Consider the following 22,213-nt stretch of genomic DNA (forward strand, 5'->3'; position numbering starts at 1 on the left):
AAAGATCCTATCTAGTCAAAGGTTTTCTACCTAGGTGTGTTCTGTGCTCACCAAAGGCCTGAGCAAAGAAACCAAGAGAAGTGTGCCCAAATCCCAAAGCTTTGCTCCTTTGCAATCTCCCACAGATCTGGCTCACAGGTGTCTTCAATCACAATTCCATAGGTAAGAAGAAGTCATGTATTTCACTGGGAAATGATGCACTGCTTTGGCAAAGTCACCTGTATGTATATTTATCCGGGACAGCAGTGCAGCTGTGTTGTTTGCACCTTGTTTGCAGAAGGATGAGTGCCCTGGGAGGCCAATAACAAGTGGCAAGGGTTCCTCAAATCTGCACTGCAGCCTGGGCGCCATTCAGCCCAGAGCTAGGGGATCATTTGTTCCCGTGGACCAGTGCTTGCCAGTGGAATGAATTCCTGCACAGCTGGAAGAAGCAATTCTGGATTCAGCTCCAGCTGTTGGTGGGCTGCATGATCATTGACAATGCTGCCCTTCCAGAAATTATTCTGCAGTTTCCTTTCTTAGTCATTTGAAGCTTTTAAACTTCACATTTCAGTTTGCTTTGCCTTAGGGAAAAACACTTTTGGGCCCAGTGCAAACTGTAACCTTTTGGCAGCAAAGTCCTCATGGTTGCCTGTTGAAAGCGAAGGAAGCCAACCCACCTTGTCGTTGATCAGCATTGACTTCGATTTATTGATCAATCAGCCACTTTATATAACAGTGTTAATTAACTTCATGCATATTGCAAAATCCAAGCTCACGAAAGGTTACAGAGAAAACTCTAACCCCTCCTTTTGTTTACAATACCTGTGGTTTGTCTATTGAAAACCACAAAAAAGGATCAGTGTTCTCAGAGAGCCCAAGGACAGAATGTTTGCCTGTTATGGGAAGACTGTCTGAGAATCTTATTGTTTATAAAGTGGTGCTTGAGAGAGCCTAATTATTTATAGAATCAAGCCTGGGAAATGCTTTACAACTACCTTTTACTTTTCCCTCAACTGTATACCTTCATGGCCTCTTTCTTTAAGCCATGCTAGAACCAGACTCTCCACAGTTGCCAGCTTCTGATGTTACACAATGTCACCTGGCTGCCTGTGTTTGCTTAGCTCTGGGTCTAGTCCCGGCCTAGTAAAGCCCAGGCAGGGTGGCACATTGCAGGGAAAATTGGTCCATGAGCTTATGGGGTTGCCATCAGCAACAGAGTCAATGTGCCCTTTGGGGATTCCTCTGGAGACAAAATTAGGGACCTACTCCATGCCACAATATTCTCTTAGATATTTCTGAAATATCCTAGAAAAGGCTGTGAAACTTCACATCTCCTTGCACAGCCAGTGTTTGAAGAGGGGCATTTTTGTCCCTCCTCAAAGTCATTGCTCTTGCACACCAGAAACATGAACCTCCACCACCAGGAATGATGCATGGTCCTGCTGCTGCTGCTTCAGAGCACTGGGCAGTGCAGACCTGGGTGTTACCAATATGAGCACTTAATTAGCATTTCATGCTCCTTCAAAATATCCAGATCTCAGGGCTTTTTCTTTCAAAGCAGCCACTGCACCATCTCTAGGGAAGAACAGGAACTGGGAAATAGCGACTGCCAGCCTTGCAGGGGTGTGAGAGAAAATCTGAAGTGTCTGCATCAAAAGATGAATGGGAAGAGTGTAATTGCCAAAGCGAACGCTTCGTTAGGATAGCAGGAGCAGTTCTTTACTGCATGCTTGCATGAAGATCATTTGGGATCTCCTTTTTGTGTCTCATGCAGAAAAGGAGCTCTTAATAATACCACGCTACCTAAACCAGATTGGGATGCAGCTCTGTAGTGGTTCACAATGAAGCAGACGGCCTGCTTTGTCACTGCCAGCCCTGCTGAGCCTGCGAGGGACTATAGTGTATCCCATGCCTGTTTTGCCTCCAAGCAGAGCTTGGTTTTCCTTATTAGTGTGGAGTAAATACAAGAGTAATAAAATGGGCAATTAAACTGGCCACTTTGGAGGATATGCTCATGCTTTGGCATGTCAGTCCTGTACCTCATGCACCCAAGGCTTGTTACTCATCATGAAATATTTTAACAAAAAAACCTCAGCTCTCATGTTACATCTGAATAAAACTGCATCAGATCATCAAGAATTCTGCTGTCAGGAACAAGACAAGAGCCTTCCGACACTCACTTGCAGCTGTCCTGGATTGCTGCAGCCCTTTGTGAAAAGCTGCTGCAGACAGAGTGTTTGGAGTTGGTTTGGGCCTGTATGAAAGATCTGTGGAGCAGTGTGCAGGGCTCTCCTGGCAGGAAACTGTTTGTCCAAGCCCTGGGACACGGTGCCGGCAGGAGCGGAGCGGCCCCGCTCCCAGCCCGAGAGTCTGTGGGCTGAGCCACGCCGGGGAGACAAGGCAGCGAGGGGCTCCAGCCCAGCTGCTTCACTGCCCTGCCCGCTCCATGGAGCTCTGCCATGGGAGAAAGCCGACACCGGATGAGCCCCCGAGCTTCCATCAGCTGCTGGAACTGCTCCGTGACAGCTCCTGTTCTTCCGAGAGAGACCCCAGCGCCTTCTTGGAACGCGTGTCATGGGGGGATTCTGTTTGATAATAAACTGTTGGGGTTTTTCACTTTCATCTATTAGTAATAATTTCCTATTGCTGGAAAGGGATTGTTGGCACACTTTAGAGGAGACAACTTATTGCACAATATCCTGTTTGAAGTTGTCTCAAACTGTGTGAGACAGATGGCTTCACACAGGAGCATCCCCAAGGCTGCTGAGGGGAAGGCACAGAGGAGGACAAACCCAGTATTTCTGAGGGAACTCCTTGACACAAATCCAACCTGAGTTGTCAAACAGCAGACCATGTCGGGAGTTTAGTTCAGGCATGGCTTAAAGAAAAAGGCCACGAAGCCATGCAATTGAGAGAAAAGTAAAAGGTAGTTCCAAAGCAGTTCCCAGCCTGACTTCTATAAACAATTGGACTCTTTCGGGCATCACTGTATAAACAATAAAGTTCTCAGGCAGTCTTCTCATAACAAGTGTAACACTCTCTCTGGGAAAAGATGGCACCCTGAGAACAGATGTGGAAGTTTTGGGAACCGTTCGCATCACAGTGAGAACACTGGTTTTGTTTTGTGTAAACAATCAACGGTGTAGTAAAACAAAAGGTGTGGTTAGAGTTTTCTCTGTTAGCCTATCATAAACCTGTATTACAGAATATGCATGAAGTTCGTTAACACTATTATTTAAGCTGACTGATCGATCAATAAATCGAGTTCGATGCATCACAGGATGGTCGTTCTCCCCTCACTTCAACAAATGGTGACCACCCGGACGTGATAGCGGACACCACGACGATCGCGACCACCATGGGGATTGCGAACACCACGAGAAGTGAGGACTGGTTCAGGCTCCGAAGCAGCGGGAGCGGCAAATAAGCGCGAAACCAAAGCGGAGGAAAAAAGCCGCCGATACGCGCCGTGCCCTGGCGACCATATTAGATGGGTCCAGCTGATACGTGTGGCCGATGTCTGGAAATCGCTGCTAGGTAAAAGTGCGCACTTAAAAGAGGTATGGAAAGGCAAGCCACATATGAACTTTTTATTATGTTTTTGCAAAAAAGGCAAATTAAGGGAATAGACTTACGGAAGGAATTGCAAGGTCTTTTGGCTTATGGTCTGGAATGGGGAGTCTTCGTGAATCCCCACACAGTTTACGAGTTAACGGAATTGCGTGAATTCGGTGATTTATTGTCAGAGGCTGCTTTAGAGAGTGGTAAAACTGCCAAGAAGCTAAGCAGGCCATGGCAAGTGATATATGGTGGACTGTTTTACTATCTCTCTGAGTGCAAGACAGCGGCCGCAGCTCGTGGAGCTTGCGAGTCTGTGCTACTCCGAACTCGGCACGGGCGCTCCGCCATGGCGAGCAGCCGCGGCGAGCGACGCGGGAGCGGAGGCAGCGGCGGGGAGAGCGGAGCCGCCGCCGCGGGAGCCGAGCCGCGCCGCCCCGGGAGAGAGCGAAGCCGCCGCGGGGGGAGCCGCGGGTGCAGCGGTGCCTGCAGCAGAGTCAGCCTGCCGGTGAGTAAACAAAGAGCCCAGCGCAGCGGGGGGGTTTCGCCCGCTCCGACACACGCGCCGTGGGACTGGAGCGCTTTTTGCAGCGGGAGCATTTCTCCCTCCCCCCACAGCCGACAAAAGCTTCAGTTTAAGACCTAACAGCCTAATGGATGTAACTTTTGTCAACAAAAGGAAAAGATCCCTGTTGAAATTAAGAAACAAGTGATGGTAAACAAGGAAAGTTAAAGGCACTTTTGTTCTTCCTGGCAGAGACTATGAAACAGGAATCAGCGTACTGTATGCATGGGTCAAATTTCGGCCGATTTGGCTCGGCATTGGTTATGCTGTCTTGAAATCACCTGCATTAACATAGATTTTAACATCAGAAGCCCGGATGGTTCAGTCAGTGGAACATCAGACTCTAAAATTATATTTTGAAAAGTTTAAAAATGTTAAGATGTGTTGGATTGATTGTATGAGTGAGATGTTGTGAGTGTGCTTTTTGGTATAGAAATGCTATAGCAAACACATGAAGAAAGTTATTTTAGCTTAATATTTTAGAATCAGGCCTGTAAGTAAGTTATAGTAAATGCTATATTTTATTTCTACAGTAAGTTTTATCCGTTGCTAAGTAGTTTAAGTTGAATTATCTATTAAGTGCCATTAAATGTTAAATACTGTTAAGGTTTAGTTTTGTTAAGTTGATCTCCTGTTAAGTTTAAGTGTTATTAAGTTTAAATAAAGCTAGATTCTGTTTAAATTATATTAGGTTTAGGTTAAGTTAGATTCTGTTAAGTTTGATCTTACATTATTTACAAATAAATCTGTTATTTAAAGTCAGTTAAGTTTTGTTATAGTTAAGTTTTATTAGAATTAAGAGATTTTACATGTAAGTTCTGTTGATTTAAAAATCTATTAAGTTTAAGTAAAGATAAGTTTAAGTAATGTTAAGATCTATTAAGTTTAAATATTTTAAGTTTAAGTATTTTAAGTATAAGTGCTATTAAGTTTAAGTGATGTTAGATAGATTTATGCTTTTACGATAGACGTTTATTTTATGGCTTGTGTGCAAAGTGTTGTTGTGAACATCAGGGAAACCTTGCTAGCTGAAAATACTATTTAATTATTAGAATTGCCTATTCTTATGTTGCAAAGAGTGTAACACAGCTAGCCCATAGAATTTTGAAGCCAGTTAAGTTATGTTAATTTACAAATAAGTCTGCTAAGTTAAATATTTTAAGTGCTTTAAGTGTATACTATTTTCTCACCACTCCAAATCAACAAAGGATTGAGAATCGCCCAGCTGATGCCATTTCAGCCAAATGACTAAAGGATTACAGACTGTAAAACAGATTTTGAACTTTTCTGAGAGGCCCGGGGAAGGGGTGGATGTGAAAATCTCAAGGACAAAAAGGATTGTTTTCAGACTTGCCGTTCACCTCCTCTCCAGGTTCACATGAATGAAAACAGCTAACAGCTGTCTTTTCTTAGTCCAATTACCATCTACCTTGCAATGCCTGATAAGGCCGGACATAGTGGCTCAGCTGGGGGTGCGTTTAACCCTTTGGGATAAAATGCCGTTGCCGGAGGACCAGAGAACTGATTGACATTATTGAATCATTATCATCTTTCCATATAAAAGGACCGGCAAAAGAGAACTGCCTTGAATGTCACAGCCCACATTGTGCTGCTTGGGTTGCACTGTGTTGTGGGGGTTGTGACAGGACTTTTTGGGTGGATCAGTTGTCACATTTTCGTTTATGGTGTAATACCTGTAATTATAGACGTAACTGGGAACATAATTGGGAGTGGGCACTACGGAATGAAACAGGACTAAACACTGCCTCAGCTTTAGATCTTTATGAGTCACATGAGCAGAAAATCTTAGCTTATTATCGGTGGGAGGTACAGTGTATTTTGAAAAGGATTAAAGCTCAAAGTGCATCATATATTACCTCTGTAAGGTGTATAAAACTGGTGCCTTTAACACAACATTCCATTGTAGGGCCTATAAAAGGAGATCCCAATCAAGCATTAGACAACTGCATTAGAAGGTTACAAAGGTGTGGTCTTCGGGCCTCGGGAACAGTAAGGTTAAAAACTGATAAGAAGAAGAAGGTCAAAGTAAAACCAGAAAAATGAGGTTTACTTTTATTATATTACTTGGTGTAGTGGTAGCTGAAGAATTAAAGGTAACACATTTTAGTCAACCTAGATATAATGTATGGATAACACTTGCTAGGCAGATTAATCAGACATCGCTTTGTCTCAGTATTGGAGGAGTTACTAACCCCTTTCGAACATGTTTGGTAGGACTTCCAGTATGGTCTCCTCAAGAATTCTGTAGTTTTATTAATAACCGTGCCTTATGTATGCGCAGTATGGTAAATATCAAATTGCCTAAAGGGTATACTGCCAGTCAAAGTGACGGCTACCGTCAATGCCTGTTAATTCAATCACTTAATATTCCTTTGCATTCTCCACCTGAGGAATTGGAGCTTTTCGGGAGTGCAAATGCTAGCATGACCAGCACTTCCGACGGTGGGTGGTTTAGCTTTGATTATTCTAATCCTCAAAAGATGAATCCACATACACAAACGTGGGCTACCCTGGATTCAGTCCTAAAAGCCAAACATAGTGTCTAAACAACTCTACAATCATTGTAAAGGCTCTAGCATCATAACACCTAAGAAATTACCTACAGGTATATTTCTAATTTGTGGAGATAGAGCCTGGCCAGCCTCAGGGTGGACCTTGTTATTTAGGCAAGTTATCACTATTCCACCCTAATGTATCTGTGCTAAGCAGGCAAAAGCGTAGCTTACATAATTTAGACTGTAGTCAAATAGGAGATCCGTGGTTCTGAAGTAAATTTAAGCAAGTGATGGTTTCAGCTCTCCTACCATGGGGTGCTGCCAGCAAAGCATTGACTCTAGCAAAACAAATAGGTTGGGCTAAGGGTGAACTGAGTAAAACTTCACAGATATTAGATATGTTAACTTCAGATGTACAGAGTGTTAATCATGCTGTTCTGTAAAATAGAGCTGCTATAGATTTCTTACTATTAGCACAAGGCCATGGGTGTGAAGAGTTTGAAGGCATGTGTTGCATGATCTTATCTGATCATTCTGTATCTATTCATGCTAAGTTAGAAGAGCTACGGCTAGGATTCAAAAACTTAAGGAAGAAGAAGGATTAAGTATTGATGAATGGCTGAAAAGTTTCGGATTGGGACCCTGGCTAAGAAACCTTATAACATATGCTATAGGGATATTAGGGGTACTCTTATTGCTTTTACTTATATTACCTTGTTTCTGTAGCTGTATCCAAAAGATGGTTAGTAGGATGATAGAGAAAACCTGGCAAACTAAACTCCTTTCTCCTAAAGAAAAAAGCGGGGGAAATGTCGAGAGTTTAGTTCAGGCATGGCTTAAAGAAAAAGGCCACGAAGCCATGCAATTGAGAGAAAAGTAAAAGGTAGTTCCAAAGCAGTTCCCAGCCTGACTTCTATAAACAATTGGACTCTTTCGGGCATCACTGTATAAACAATAAAGTTCTCAGGCAGTCTTCTCATAACAAGTGTAACACTCTCTCTGGGAAAAGATGGCACCCTGAGAACAGATGTGGAAGTTTTGGGAACCGTTCGCATCACAGTGAGAACACTGGTTTTGTTTTGTGTAAACAATCAACGGTGTAGTAAAACAAAAGGTGTGGTTAGAGTTTTCTCTGTTAGCCTATCATAAACCTGTATTACAGAATATGCATGAAGTTCGTTAACACTATTATTTAAGCTGACTGATCGATCAATAAATCGAGTTCGATGCATCACAGGATGGTCGTTCTCCCCTCACTTCAACAGACCTGATGTTTCGAGACATGGGCCAAAGGGGAAACCTTTCAGTGTGTTTGGTCCAGGCTGGGCTATGCTCGAGGCAAAGGTGTGTCAGTGTGTTGGATAATACTCTTTTCTTGACCTAGAGATGGGGCAACTGAGAGGTGTTTTAAAAACTTTTATTCTATTTTCAGTCTCATGAGAATGGTGAGACAATACAGATGTTATAATTCACGCCATCACCATCAGAAGCCAGCTACTTCCTAATTATAATACATTATAAGCGTTTCTTGGTCTATCAGCCTTTTGCCATGCCATGTTGTAGATGCCTTGAAGCCAATTATTTAAAAATACTCTTTGTGGGTCCCACTACAATGCATCTTTCATAGCTCTGTTTTTCCAAAATCTTATTTGCAAGGCCATCTTTTGAAACTTTTCCAGCTCCATTTCTCTCTCAACAATATCTGTCTTATTCCATGGCATTTTTAAGTTAGCATTTATTGTCTCAAGGTTTATATACAGATGCATATTCTGTGGGCTTTCTACTAGGCCCTAAAAGCTTTCTACAAATCCATTTCCACATCAGTGCACTTGGCTCCTTCTCTCCTCATTGTGCCTGGCAAGCCCAGGAGCCCAGAGCTCCTGCAGAACCTATCACAGCACTCAGTGGGAGCAAACTTGTGTCCAGTCCTCACCTGGAGCTGTGGTGCCCAGCATTCCACCACACTGGAATGAGGAACTGTTCCTGCTCTTTCAGAAGGAGCTAAGGAGGTTTGGCCTTCAGATCAATTGTCTGCAGGCTCCTGCAGTGCCTGGTGTTGCTCCCTTGCCAGAGGCACCCCAGGCCAGGGGGGCACATCTGGGCTGCTCTGTCTGGCTCTGGGGCTCCCTCTTCTGGGCAGTGAGGAGGAGCTGCAGAGGCTCTGCAGGACTGACAGGATGGGCTTTGGGGCTGGCAGGAGAAGCTGAGGGACCTGGGCTGCTGGAGCTTCTGAAGAGGAGGCCCAGGGCTCATCGGTCAACTGCTCCAAGTATTCTTTCAGAGAATCCCAGAATCAGCAAGGGTGGAACAGGCTATGGAGATCATCAAGTCCAACCTGTGCCCTGACACTGCCTTGTCTCCCCTGGGCCTCCTCTCCTCCAGGATAAACAACCCCAGCTCTCTCAGCTGCTCCTCACAGGACTTGTGCTCCCGACCCCTCACCAGCCTTGATGCCCTTCTCTGGACATGCTCCAGCCCCTCCATGTCCTTCCTAAATTGGGGGCCCCAGAACTGCAAACAGCATTCGAGGTGCTGCCCAAGCAGTGCTGAGCACAGGGGAAGAATCCCTGCCCTGCTCCTGCTGGCCACACCATTCCTGATCCAGGCCAGGAGCCATTGGCCTCCTTGGCCACCTGGGCACACTGCTGGCTCCTTTCCAGCCTGCTGTCCATCAGTCCCTGCAGGTCCCTTTCTGCCTGGCTGCTGTCCAGCCCCTCTGGCACCTTGTTGAGGGAGGGAGGCAGGGAGGGAACGGGTCCACATCCAATCCTTCCTGAAATGGGGTGTTTGCTGGCACTGCCAGTTCCCAGATCTTGGTATTTCCCTATTCTGGCACAGCCCAAGTGCAGCAACTTGCTGGCAAAGAAAGACAAAATCAAGCAAATACCTGGTACCTACAGCAACCCGATCTCGTGTTTGCTGACACCGCCAGTACCCAGATCCAGAATTTTTCAGATGCCGGCACAGCACAATTCCAGCAATTTGCTGACACAGAAAATTAGCATCTGGCAATTTCCCAGTGCCAGCACATTCCCCACCCAGATCTGGCGTGTGCTGGCACTGCCAGTGCCCACATCTGGCAATTTCCCTCTTCTGGCACCACTTATGTCCAGCAATTTGCTGGAAAAGAAAGCTAAAATCTGGCAATTTTCCCTTGCCAGCACCGCCAAATCTGGGGTTTTCTGGCAGCAGGACCCCAGGAAGGAAGGAAGGCAAAGAAGAAGGCATTCAGATCCAGTCCTTTCTGGAGCCTGAAATGGGCTGTTTGCTGGCACTGCCAGTTCTCAGATCTGGAAATTTCCCTATTCTGGCACAGCTCAAGTGCAGCAATTTGCTGGCACAGAAATCCAAAACCTGTGGCAGCTTCCTGCTACTGGGTCTGGCACCACCCACATCTTGTGTTTCCTGCACCAGAACCCAGATTTGGAAATTTCCCGGTGTCAGCAGAGCCCAAATCTGGCAGATTTCTGTCGCTGGCAATGACACCACCCAGATCTGGTGTTTGCTGGCAGTGCCAGCACCCAGATCTGAAAACTTCCTGGTGTGCAGAGTTTTGTTAACAGTTGGTTAGCTGAGAAAGGCCATGTTGACATAATGCCGCTGGTTAAGCTTGAAAGGGAAGTCAGCAGTCAGTGACCAATGACAGGCAAGGACATGATGCCCTTGCCGCAACATGAGGATAGGGAAGAGAGATTCTTGCTGAAAATATGCAGAAAGTATCAAAAGAATAACCACAAAGATGCAGAAGTAGGCATAGTTGCTGATATGTAACTAACCAATCCTGAGCTCAGCTTTTGCAATATGTATGAAGCTTATTATGAACTGTATTTAACCCTCTGTATCGATCAATAAATGGGACCTGCGATGAACCAATTGGTGTCTGGGTCTCCTTCCATTGACAAATGGTGACCCCGAATGCTTGCCCTCTTGTCTCGGATTAAAAGAAAAGGGGGGAACGCGCCACGGTCGAGGAAGTTGGGTTTGGATCCTTGCAGCCGGGACGGTGCCGGAATTTGAAGCACCCTCGAGGTTCACAACGGTGAATCGAGCCAATACGTGCCACCGGAGCCTGGAGAGCTGCAACAGCGCGCACTGATTAATAGGTATGGATAGGCAAGCGGCATACGATTTATTCGCCGCGTATTTAGAACGGCGAGGAATAAAAGGGATAGATTTAAAAAAGGAATTACCAGGGTTATTAGCCTATGGCCATGCTAAGGGTATCTTTTCTAACCCTCATACAGTTCATGAGCTAGCAGAGTGGAAGAAGTTTGGGGAAATACTGTGGGATACAGTGTTAGACGATGATAAGTCAGCAAAGAAATTAGGGAAGTTATGGCGGGTGGTGTATAACATGTTACTTCAGCAGGTATCTGAGAGAAAGGCAGCAGAAAGGGCGACAGAAGCTCATAAGAGGAATATAGGGTATGGTCGTGAGGATGATCCCCTGGCACCTTCTGTAACTAAGATACTTATGCCTAAGAGTCCCCAGCAAAGTGGTGTGGAGGATTTTCCTATAGACACAGTGGAACCGTCTACACCTTTTCTGTCCGAGGGAGAGGGCGAGTAGGATGGTGGAAGTAAGAGCAAACCAGCTTTGCCTCCGCCACCAGCTTCAGGCGGGTCGGATGGTGGGGGTGGGAGCAAGCCAGCTTCGCCTCCACTGCCAGCTTTGCCTCCGCCGCTTCCCCCAAGTGAGCCAGCTCCGGTTACGGCTTCAGCGGGGGGGCCGATTCCTCCGCGCGAGCCAGCCTCTGCTCCACTGCCTTCCCTGTGCAAAAACTTGGTGTCTGCACCGAAGCGCCAGTAGCATAGCACCCTTAAAGAGTCAGATCTCATCCCAGCGGCACACAGTGACCTATGGGGGGAGATGGCTAAACAGAGGAGGGAAGCTTGGGCTGCTTTGGCAAAAGAAGTAATGCAAATGGGGGATGGTGAAGCGGTGGAAATAGCTTCTAGTCTTGCATGTCCAGTCACATACACGCCACAGTATGATGCACAGGGGAACCTTACACATAATATAGCAGAATATACTCCCTTAGATTGGAAGCTGTTAACTCAGCTACGTTCTACAGTTAGTCAGTTTGGAGTAAAAAGTGAACCTGTTAGGCAAATGCTAGATTATCTTTTTAATACTCAGGTTTTATGTCCTAATGATTTAAGAGGAATAGTTCGGTTGATATTTACTCAGCATCAGCAGTTATTGTTTAATGCACATGACCCATTACATGGAGTAATAGTAGAGGAGCATTTAGGGGGCATTTTTACGTACAGAGGCACAGATGATATCGGGAGCAGATAAACTTAGAGAGTCTATGCGGTTAGTGCGTGCTGCAATAGATATGGTTAAAGAGCCAGGAGGGTTACCGGCTTATATGGGTATTAAACAAGGTAGAGAAGAATCATTTGGAAATTTTATCAATAGAACAGCTACTGCTATAGATCGGGCTGGTGTTGCAGGGCGCTATTGAAGCAGTGTGCTTTGCAAAATAGCAATCCAGCAACCCAAAGAGTGTTAGCTACTTTAGGGGAAAATTGGACTATGGAGGAAGCATTAGAGCGAATGGCATTAATGCCAACAGCTTCACAGGCATTTATAGCAGAAGCCTTAAAGGAGTTAGGATTAGGGTTGCAAAAGCAAGCAGAGTCTACTCAGAATCAGGTGTTAGCTGCTCTTGCTCCTCTCCGAAGCGGCTCACTGGCAGTCACGCAAGGAGTTTCGACACCATTCATCAAGTGTTATCGATGCAGCAATGAGAGACAGACACAAGTTGCCGCCGTGACATCGGAGACACCAGCTGCTGCCGTGACATCGCTGTCACCTCCTGTCTGCAACCCGCAACAGCAGGGAGCCTCGGTTTGGACTTATCAGCAGCAGTAGACGTCATGCTAATGACGAATCGGCCTGAGAGGATACCCACTGGAATAAAGGGCCCTCTTATATTAAATGGACAAACATGTGGAACATTATTGCTGAGACATTCTTCTACAACTATGTTGGGATTATTTGTTTTGCCTGGTGTTATTGATGCGGATTATACAGGGGAAATACAAATCATGGTCTACACCCTTTATCCTCCGATTAAAATTACAAAAGGACAACGCATCGCACAATTGGTACCACTATCACAAATGGCAAACACGGGATGAAAAAGGTTTTGGCTCTACTGGTGTTACACTTTTAACCGTGGATTTACAAAATAGACCAAAGCAAAAAGTTGAAATTACTTATGGGCATCAAAGCATAACCCTTTATGGATTATTGGATACAGGAGCAGATACCAGCACTATTTCTCCAGAAGCGTGGCCACAACATTGGCCTCTATTTCCATCATCAAACACAATCATGTTTGGCTGAGGTTTTGTATGTGATTAACAATTTATGTATTTTTGGGGAAGACGATACCCCTCCTGCAATTAAACATCATCCGAGGTCAGGTCAGGAAAATACTAAGGAAACAGAGGTCTGGGTTAAGTATAAGAACCCAAGTACAGGATTATGGGAAAAACCTGCAAAAGTATTATATTGGGGTCGGGGGTATCTTTGTGTTTCCTCACCTACAGGGCCTTTGTGAGTGCCTGCTAAGTGGACTAAACCTGTTTTTGATGCAGTCTCTGGTGGATCGCCTTACGGAGGAGGACAAGGAGCGACTGGGGAAGAAACTGCTTCTAGTCCTACAACCACTACTGTTACAATTGAAGGGGTACTCAGAAGTGGTGGACACAGCACTGACACGTCACTATCGGACAGCCCAGGAGTTGATTGGTTTTATTGACTCATTATCAACTTTTCGCTTAACAAATCCAGTGAAACTACATTGCCTTGACTGTCACAATCCACATTGTGCTGCCTGGATAGCTCTACATTGTGGGGGTTGTAAAAGAACTTTTTGGATAGAACAATCATTATTACGGGATTTGTGGTGTCATACTTGTGAACACGAGCACACATGGGGCAAAAGCTGGCAAGATGAATTAAGGAGACAAACGGGGCAAAACGCATATATAGCTTTAAATCTTTATGAGTCTCCTGAACAGAAAATTCTTGCTTATTATCGATGGGAGGTACAATGTATTGTGAATAGAATTAAGGTTCAAAGTAAATCACGTGTAGTTTCTATAAGGTGTAGGAAATTAGTGCCTTTAACACAGCATTCAATTGTAGGACCCTTCAAAGGGGATCCTGATAGGGCATTAGATTGCTGCATTTACAAGTTGCAAAAATTGAGTTTGCAAGTGGCAGGACCAGTAAAATTAGGAGCAGCAAGATTGAAGACAGATAAGAAAAAGAAGGCAAAAAGGGAATGGTCTCATTTGAGTAAGGATATCAGTGATTGCTAATTAATTTTCTATGATTAGGACAATTTTACAGTTGTGGGACCCTCGGGAGGATATAGTTGTTGAAGAAGATAATGAACAGGAACTACGATTACGAAATAAGATACGCCTTGTATTAAAGAAAGAGCTTGAACTATTAGCCTCATATAGTAAAAAAGCTGAAGAGGCTTTGCGATCACCACCATTGAATTGGTTGCATTGGGTTGAAGAACCAGACTTTTATACTGGTCCTTACTTACATTCACTTCCTTGTTATGTTTGCAAAAGGGATAATGATAAGTGCTATGCATGGGTAGCTTTGCATTGTGCAGATTGTAATCAGGTTTGTCGACGGAAGGGAACCAGGACATCATTTTGATCATCACAGGCTCGATTTTATTGATCAGTACGGCGGGTTAAATACAGTTAATAATGAGCTTCATACATATTGCAAAAGTTGAGCTCAGGATTGGTCAGCTTGCATATCAGCACCTACGCCTACTTCTACATTCCTATGGTTCTACTTTTGATACTTTCTACATATTCTTAGGATGTATTCAGGACTAATCTCAACTCCCTATCCTCATGTTGCAGCAAGGTCGCTGCTGACTCTTCCTTTTAGCTTGCTGACTGCTGACTTTTCTCCTTCAGTTTAACCAGCGGCATTATGCCAGTGTGGCCTTTCTCAGCTAACCAATTATTAATAATGCTCTCCACACAGGTTTATTGGTATTCACAGAGGTCAATAGACTATTTATGGTGTGCACCTTGTTTTGGAAAGTGGATTCGAAATTTTATCTGGGTTAGAGCTCTTGAACAAAGTACTGGCCTGCCAGGACGGACAAGATTACAGCTTTTTGAGAGTGCAGAACAAGTGGTTATAGCATATCTTAGGTGGAAGTTGCAGGAAACACTTAGAATATTTGAAATTAATAAAGCCTCACGCATCATAGCAGCTCACTGTAAAGCTGATTTGCCTTCAAACTTATCTCATGCTATACTTGTGAGCAAGGATGCTGATTTAGAATTAGATCAGTATATTCAAAAATTGACTCAGCCTTACAATAGACAATCTAGCAAACCAGGGAAAAGACAGCGAAGAAAGGAAAAACAAAGCAAGCAGAAGGAAGCAAAGGAGAAGCAAAGTAAGCAGAAAGAAAAATGAGGTTTGTTCTTGTTATACTGCTCAATGCTGTAGCAAGTAAAGCAGTAGGAATAACACACTTTAGTCAACCAAGGGAAAATTTATGGGTGACACTTGCTAATCAAACTAACCAATCATCACTTTGTCTTAGTCTTGGAGGAGTCACCAACCCATTTCAAACATGCCTGGTGGGACTTCCAGTGTGGTCTCCTGGAGAATTTTGCAGTTTGATAAACAATCAAACCTTATGTATGTCTAGCATGTCAAACATCACATTGCCAGCGCAACAAGGGTATACTGCAGGTCAGAGTGATGGCTATCGTCAATGTTTACTGATCCAATCACTTAACACCTCTTTGCATTCTCCTCCTGAAGAATTGGATCTTTTTGGAAGTACAAATGCCAGTATGTCTAACACTACAGCTGGCGGATGGTTTAGCTTCAAATTTTCAGATGCTCAGAATTTAAACCAACCTAAAGAAACATGGGCCACCCTAGATTCATCCCTGAATGTGAGTGAATTCTCTCTACAGCATTACAGTCAATGTAATGGCACAAATATCACAGCACCAATGAAATTACCCACAGGAATATTCTTGATTTGTGGAGACAGGGCGTGGAATGGTATACCAGCTAAACCACAGGGTGGACCCTGTTTTTTGGGAAAATTGTCATTGTTTCACCCTAATGTGTCCTTGCTAATGCAGCTGAGTCAAAATTCAAACAGGAAAAAACGTAGCATACGTGACTTAGACTGCAGCCAGATAGGAGATCCACAGTTTTGGGGTACATTCAAACAGGTGGTGGTTTCAACTATCTTACCAGGAGGATCTGCCAATAAAGCTATGAATTTAGCAAAACAATTAGGATGCTGGGCAAAGGATGAGCTGAACAAGACATCACAAATTCTAGACATGCTAACCACAGATGTGCAAAGTGTTAACCATGCTGTTTTGTAAAATGGAGCTGCTGTAGATTTTTTGCTCTTAGCACAAGGGCATGGATGTGAAGAGTTCGAGGGAATGTGTTGCATGAATCTGTCTGATCATTCGGTGTCCATTCACACTAAGATAAAAGAATTGCAACAGGGACTTCACAAACTTAAGGAAGAAGAAGGTTTAGGAATTGACAAATGGCTTAAAGGCTTAGGACTTGGACCGTGGCTGAGGAACCTTGTGATCTATACTATAGGACTTCTGGGTGTAATTTTACTGTTTTTGCTTATTTTGCCTTGTATCTTTAACTGTATTCAAAACATGGTCAGCCGTACAATAGCAAAAACATGGCAAACTAATCTCCTTGCTCAAGAAGAAAACGGGGGAAATGTGGAGAGATTTATTAATAATTGGTTAGCTGAGAAAGGCCATACTGACATAATGCCGCTGGTTAAGCTGAAGGAGGAAAGTCAGCAGTCAGCAAGCTGAAAGGAAAGGTCAGCAGTGACCTTGCTGCAACATGAGGATAGGGAGTAGAGATTATTCCTGAATATATCCTGAGAATATGTAGAAAGTATCAAAAGTAGAACCATAGGAATGCAGAAGTAGGCGTAGGTGCTGATATGTAACTGACCAATCCTGAGCTCAACTTTTGCAATATGTATGAAGCTCATTATGAACTGTATTTAACCCGCCGTACTGATCAATAAAATTGGGCCTGTGATGATCTAATTGATGTCCTGGTTCCCTTCCGTCAACAGCTTTTTGCTAAGATGTAGGTGACAAGAGATGCAGAAGACAGAGATACGGAGCTCTCCGACGATAAGCGCTGGTCCTGGGCTTCTTTCAGCAGAAGCCGCGTTCTGGAGCGCACCTCGGCCAGCACAATTCTCTGTGGGCGAAGAAGCCATTTCTTCGCCTCCCGGAGACGGAGAGAGCGACAGCTACCAAGAGGCCAAGAACGAGGCCGCACAATACCGGGAATGTGTGCGCAGATTTCAACCTGAGGAGAGGACAGTACCTTACCACTCTCCTGCATTTTACATTCACATTAACATTCCTTAGGAAGGAGTTCTGAAACAATGTTCCTGTGCAGCTTGTTAAACTTTATGCAGTCCTCCCTTCAACGTCAAGGGATGTTTTCCATGCTGGCACAGTCTCTCCTTGCGAGACATAGTGGAAAAGCTTTTTGCTAAGATGTAGTTGGCAAGAGACGTAGAAGATGGAGATACAATCTTGGACGGAGGTCTCCGAAACTAAATTCCGTTCCCGGGCATCTTTCAGCAGAAGCCGTGCTCAAGAGAGCACAGTGACAGGCACCATGTTCTGTGTGCAAAGAAGCTGCTTCTTCGCCTCCCCGAGATGGAGAGAGCAACATCTCCCGAGAGGCCAAGAACGAAGCCACACAACACCGGGATTGTGTGTGCACCTTTCCAACTGAGAAAGGACAGTACCTTACCAATCTCCTCCTTTTCCATTCACATTCACATTCCTAAGGAAGGAGTCCCCATTGCAAGTTTCATGTTCAGCCTGATAAAATTTATGTAGGTCTTCATTCAACTTCTAAGGAAAGTTCAGGGGACGTTTTCTGTACTGGCACAGTGTCTCTTTGTGTGACATAGTGGATAAGCTTTTTGCTAAGATGTAGGTGACAAGAGAGGCAGAAGGTAGAGATAAGGGAGCTCTCTGAAGCTAAGCGCTGGTACCGGGCATCTATTGGCAGAGAAAGGGTGGCACCAGGTTAGTGATCGGCAAACTTTGCTGGATTTCTCCAAAATTAAAACTGCCAGTAACTAGGACCCTGCAAGACTTAAGAGCACCAAACACCACCTTTTATCTGATACCTAGACCCTGAGGAAATGACATTTTTTCCACACTGAAAATGGACTCCATTTGAGGCCACTTGCTGTGGCAGACAGAGGGGCGCAAGGTTAGAATTGGGAAAACTTTGCTGGATTTCTCCAAAACTAAAGCTGCCAGCAACTAGGACCCTGCAAGTTCATAGAGCACCAAGGCCACCTTTCATCTGATACCAAGACCCTGGGAAAATGACTCCTTTATTCCCATGGAAAATTGCCTTTGTATGCAGCCACTCGCCTTGTCCTGTCGCAGTCGAGGCGGTCACGACATAAAGCAGAGACCATAAGCAGTCTCAGTTGGCAACCGTAGGCAACCGTTGGCAACCGTTAGCAACAGGTGGCAACAGTTGGCAACACTTTATTAGTGAAATGGCTGATCTTTTATACACTTTCCAGTTGTTTCCCATCCAGCTGCAGAATGCTCTTATCTTTCTTCTCTCGATCTCCTTCGTTACAGCCTTGGAGAAAGCTCCTTATCAGCTTCTTCTCCTTACTTCTCGCTCCTTTAGCTAAAAGGCCCGCTGCTAGCCCCTTCCACAATTCCCCCTTTTTTTGTTTTTGAACTGTAAATACAGTTGCTATGGATTTTTGCAGGGCCCTTTGCAAAAACCCAAGCGGAGAGGGGACGCACAAAATCACAATCACAGCCATCAACAAAATTCCCATTCTTAATACAATCGTTCCTGTCCTTCATCCATCTTTAATTACTGATATATGGTCTTAGCCAGTGTCATCCGCACGTTCTGCTTCAGCTGCGGAACCATCGATCCTGTCCTTTCCCGCACGCTCTAGGTAAGGTTTGACACAGCGAGCAGGAACCCATCGAGGACCATTATCTGTCAAAACACAAGCATAACCCCTCCCCCAGGTTATCAGTTCCACTGGACCAGACCATATACCAGTAATCAAATCCTTGACCCATACCTTGACATTTCTATGGAAATTTGGTTGCTTAGAATTCAAAGAAGAAAAATGGCAAAAGATTGGAGATAACTGTGAGTCAGGTAAGGGACGCAAGATGTTTAACACATAAACAGCTTTATCTAATCTCATTTGAGGTGACTCCTGTTGCATTCCCCCTTTTTGTTTTTGAACCTGATGTTTAAGAAGTCCGTGAGCTCTTTCAATAATTGCTTGGCCCGTGGGGACATGTGGAATACCTGTTGAATGCTCAATGCCCCAGGCACGAAGGAATGCTTGCATTTTTTGTGAAGCATATGCTGGGCCGTTATCTGTTTTTACGTGACACGGAACACCTAAAATAGAAAAGGCATGATAAAAATGATGAATAGCATCTCGAGTTTTTTCTCCTGTGAATGCTGAAGCAACGATTGCATGAGAAAAAGTGTCAGCTGTAACATGAACATACTTAAAGCGACCAAATTCTGGCATTTTTGTAACATCAGTTTGCCATTCTTCTAATGCAGAAAGACCTCTAGGGTTGGTACCATAATACTGAGTGACATGAGTCATATGACAGTCAGGACAAGAGGAAAGAATAGATTTTGCTTCGGCAGTAGACAATTTGAATTTCTGCTGTAAAGCTTGAGCACTCTGATGAAAAAATTGATGGGATAAAATTGCCTGCTGCAACACATTGGGTACAGTTTTGATTGCAGCAGCAGCTACTAAAGAGTCTACATCGGCATTGCCTTCAGCAAAAAATCCTGGTAATGATGTATGACTGCGAATGTGCATGATGAAGTAAGGATGTTTTTGAGCACCAATAACTGTCCATAACTTCACTAATATGGTAAAAAATGGTTTCTCCAGAATATTATACAACACTGCTTGATCTAAATGCTTAACCAAATTGACAACATAAACTGAATCAGTAACTATATTTACAGAACCAGGAAACAAAGTAAAAGCCAAAAGAACAGCAGAAAGTTCAACCAGTTGAGGAGATCCCTGCTGAATCACTGTCTGATATTCCCAGTGATCATCGTTTCTCCAAGCCACAGCTGCTTTTCCGGTTTTCCCGGACCCATCTGTAAAAACCGTTATACCTTCCACTGGAACAGGAGAACAAATTTGCTTGCCTTCAAAAGGAATCTCTTTAGTCAGTGTTAGAACAGGATGAGAAGGCAAATGATATGAGATTTGGCCTGTAAAACAAGATAAGGCAGATTGCAATTCATTATTATTTTGAAAGCACCATTCAAAATACCACTGTTGTACAGGTATCACAATGGTCACAGGGTCCTGTCCCAAAATCTCATGACAACGCCTGCGGCCCTTGATGATAATATCTGCAAAAAGCTCATAAAGTCCTGGAGCTCTTTTCCAAGATCTGAAAGATAAAAATATCCATCCATATTCCATCAATATGCAATTGATCTTCCCAATTATCATTCCATTGACACAGTATTCCACATGGTATTTCATGGTCTTTCAAAATAAAGAATTGAACACCAACAGAGGTATCTATCCTGTTAACAAATTTGTGTGCTAGGGCTAATTCAAATTCTTCTAAGGTCTTTTTTGCTGCTGAGGTCAATTGCCTCTCATCAGTAGAGGAAGTGATGCCTGAAACCAAATCAAACAATGGCTGCATCTGATGATTAGTTATGCCTAAATATGATCGAATCCAACCTATTAAACCAACCAATTTCTGTACATCAGTAGCAGTTTTAACATCAATGTCTAACTTTACAGGTTGAGGCACAACTTGAGTGTTGGTCACCAACATACCTAGATATTTCCAAGGCATGTGTTTCTGCACTTTCTCTGGAGCAATGATCAGACCAAAAGCTTTCAAATTTGTCACAGCACATTGTTTAAGAGCTGACAACTGTTGTTTGTTGTCAGATGCCAATAAGATATCATCCATGTAATGACAGCAGTACCAGTTTTTAAATTGCTCACGGACTTTTGACAAGGCCTGGGCCACAAACCATTGACAAATAGTTGGCGAGTTTTTCATGTATTGTGGGAGTACCTTCCATTGATATCTTTTATCAGGTTCAGCATGATTTATAGAAGGCACTGTAAAAGCAAATTTTTCTTTGTCCTGCTCAGCCAATGGAATAGTTAAGAAACAATCTTTTAGATCAATGACAGCTACTTGCCATTCCTGTGGAATCATCGTAGGTGTAGGAAGGCCTGGTTGTAAAGCTCCCATTGTTGCCATTACACCATTTATCTGCCATAAATCATGTAAAAGTCTCCATTTTCCCGATTTCTTTTTTATTAAAAAACAGGGGTGTTCCAGGGACTGAATGATTCCTCAATGTGTCCCGCTTGCAATTGTTCTGTAACTAATTCTTGCAGGGCAGTAAGTTTTTCAGTAGTCAGGGGCCACTGGTGAACCCAGACAGGCTTATCTGTCAACCATGTCAGGGATACAACTGGACGTTCATTGCCCTGCAACACAGTGGCCCCCATTAAAAATCCGTTGTAATTTTGACACCCCATAGAGATAAACAATCTTGTCCCCACAAACTTTGAGGAGCATTGGCAACATAGGGTCTGATGTTAGCTTGTTGGCCATCAGGATGTTTCACATTAATTACAATGGCTGACAGGCCACCTGTTGTAGCACCACCCAATCCCAGGAGTCCAAAACTTGCACGAGTGAGAGGCCATGATTGAGGCCAGCAAAGTCGAGAATATTGTGACGTCTGCTCCAGTGTCAATCAAACCTGTTACTGATATAGTTCCTGGATGACATCCACTGGCGGTGAGAGTGCATGTCTTTTCTGGACGGCTCTCTGTTACTTTCTCAGTCCAGGACACTTGAGGTACTCCTGTCAATCCAAAGCTTCCTGTGCCACGACTTCGGTCCACTGTATTTGGAACAGAACTCACAAAAGGTACAAGTTGAGCAATGCAAGTTCCTTTCTGAATAGTGACAGGAGGATCATCAATGGATATCATGGCATGAATCTGCCCTAAATAATCAGCATCAAAAAGCCCTAGATGCACATGAATACCTCTAAGTGTAGTACTTGATCTCCCTATCAAAAACGCACTCAATCCCCGTCCTATCGGACCATAGGCATCAAGGGGTACCTTACATATTTCTTTTGTTAAAACGGTTACTGTGTCAGCAGTGGGTATATCAATCCCTGCGGACCCGCTTGCTGCCCCTGAGTATTGTTCACAAATGGGCAGCTTTGCAGGGCTGGGAAGGCCTGCATTTGCTGTTGTAGTTGTTGGTGCATTTGTTTCCCCACGTGCCCCCTCGTGTTCCTCTTTTGGTTTCCCAGCAATAGCTGACCATTTGCATGATATTTACTCCTGCATTGCTTAGCATAGTGCCCAGATTTAGCACAACGATTGCATACATCGCTGCTTGCACTTGGCCTAAATGTTGTTTTCCGGACAGTACACTG

This window comes from Melospiza melodia, chromosome 22, assembly GCF_035770615.1.
Source record: "Melospiza melodia melodia isolate bMelMel2 chromosome 22, bMelMel2.pri, whole genome shotgun sequence".
Taxonomy (NCBI): Eukaryota; Metazoa; Chordata; class Aves; order Passeriformes; family Passerellidae; genus Melospiza; species Melospiza melodia.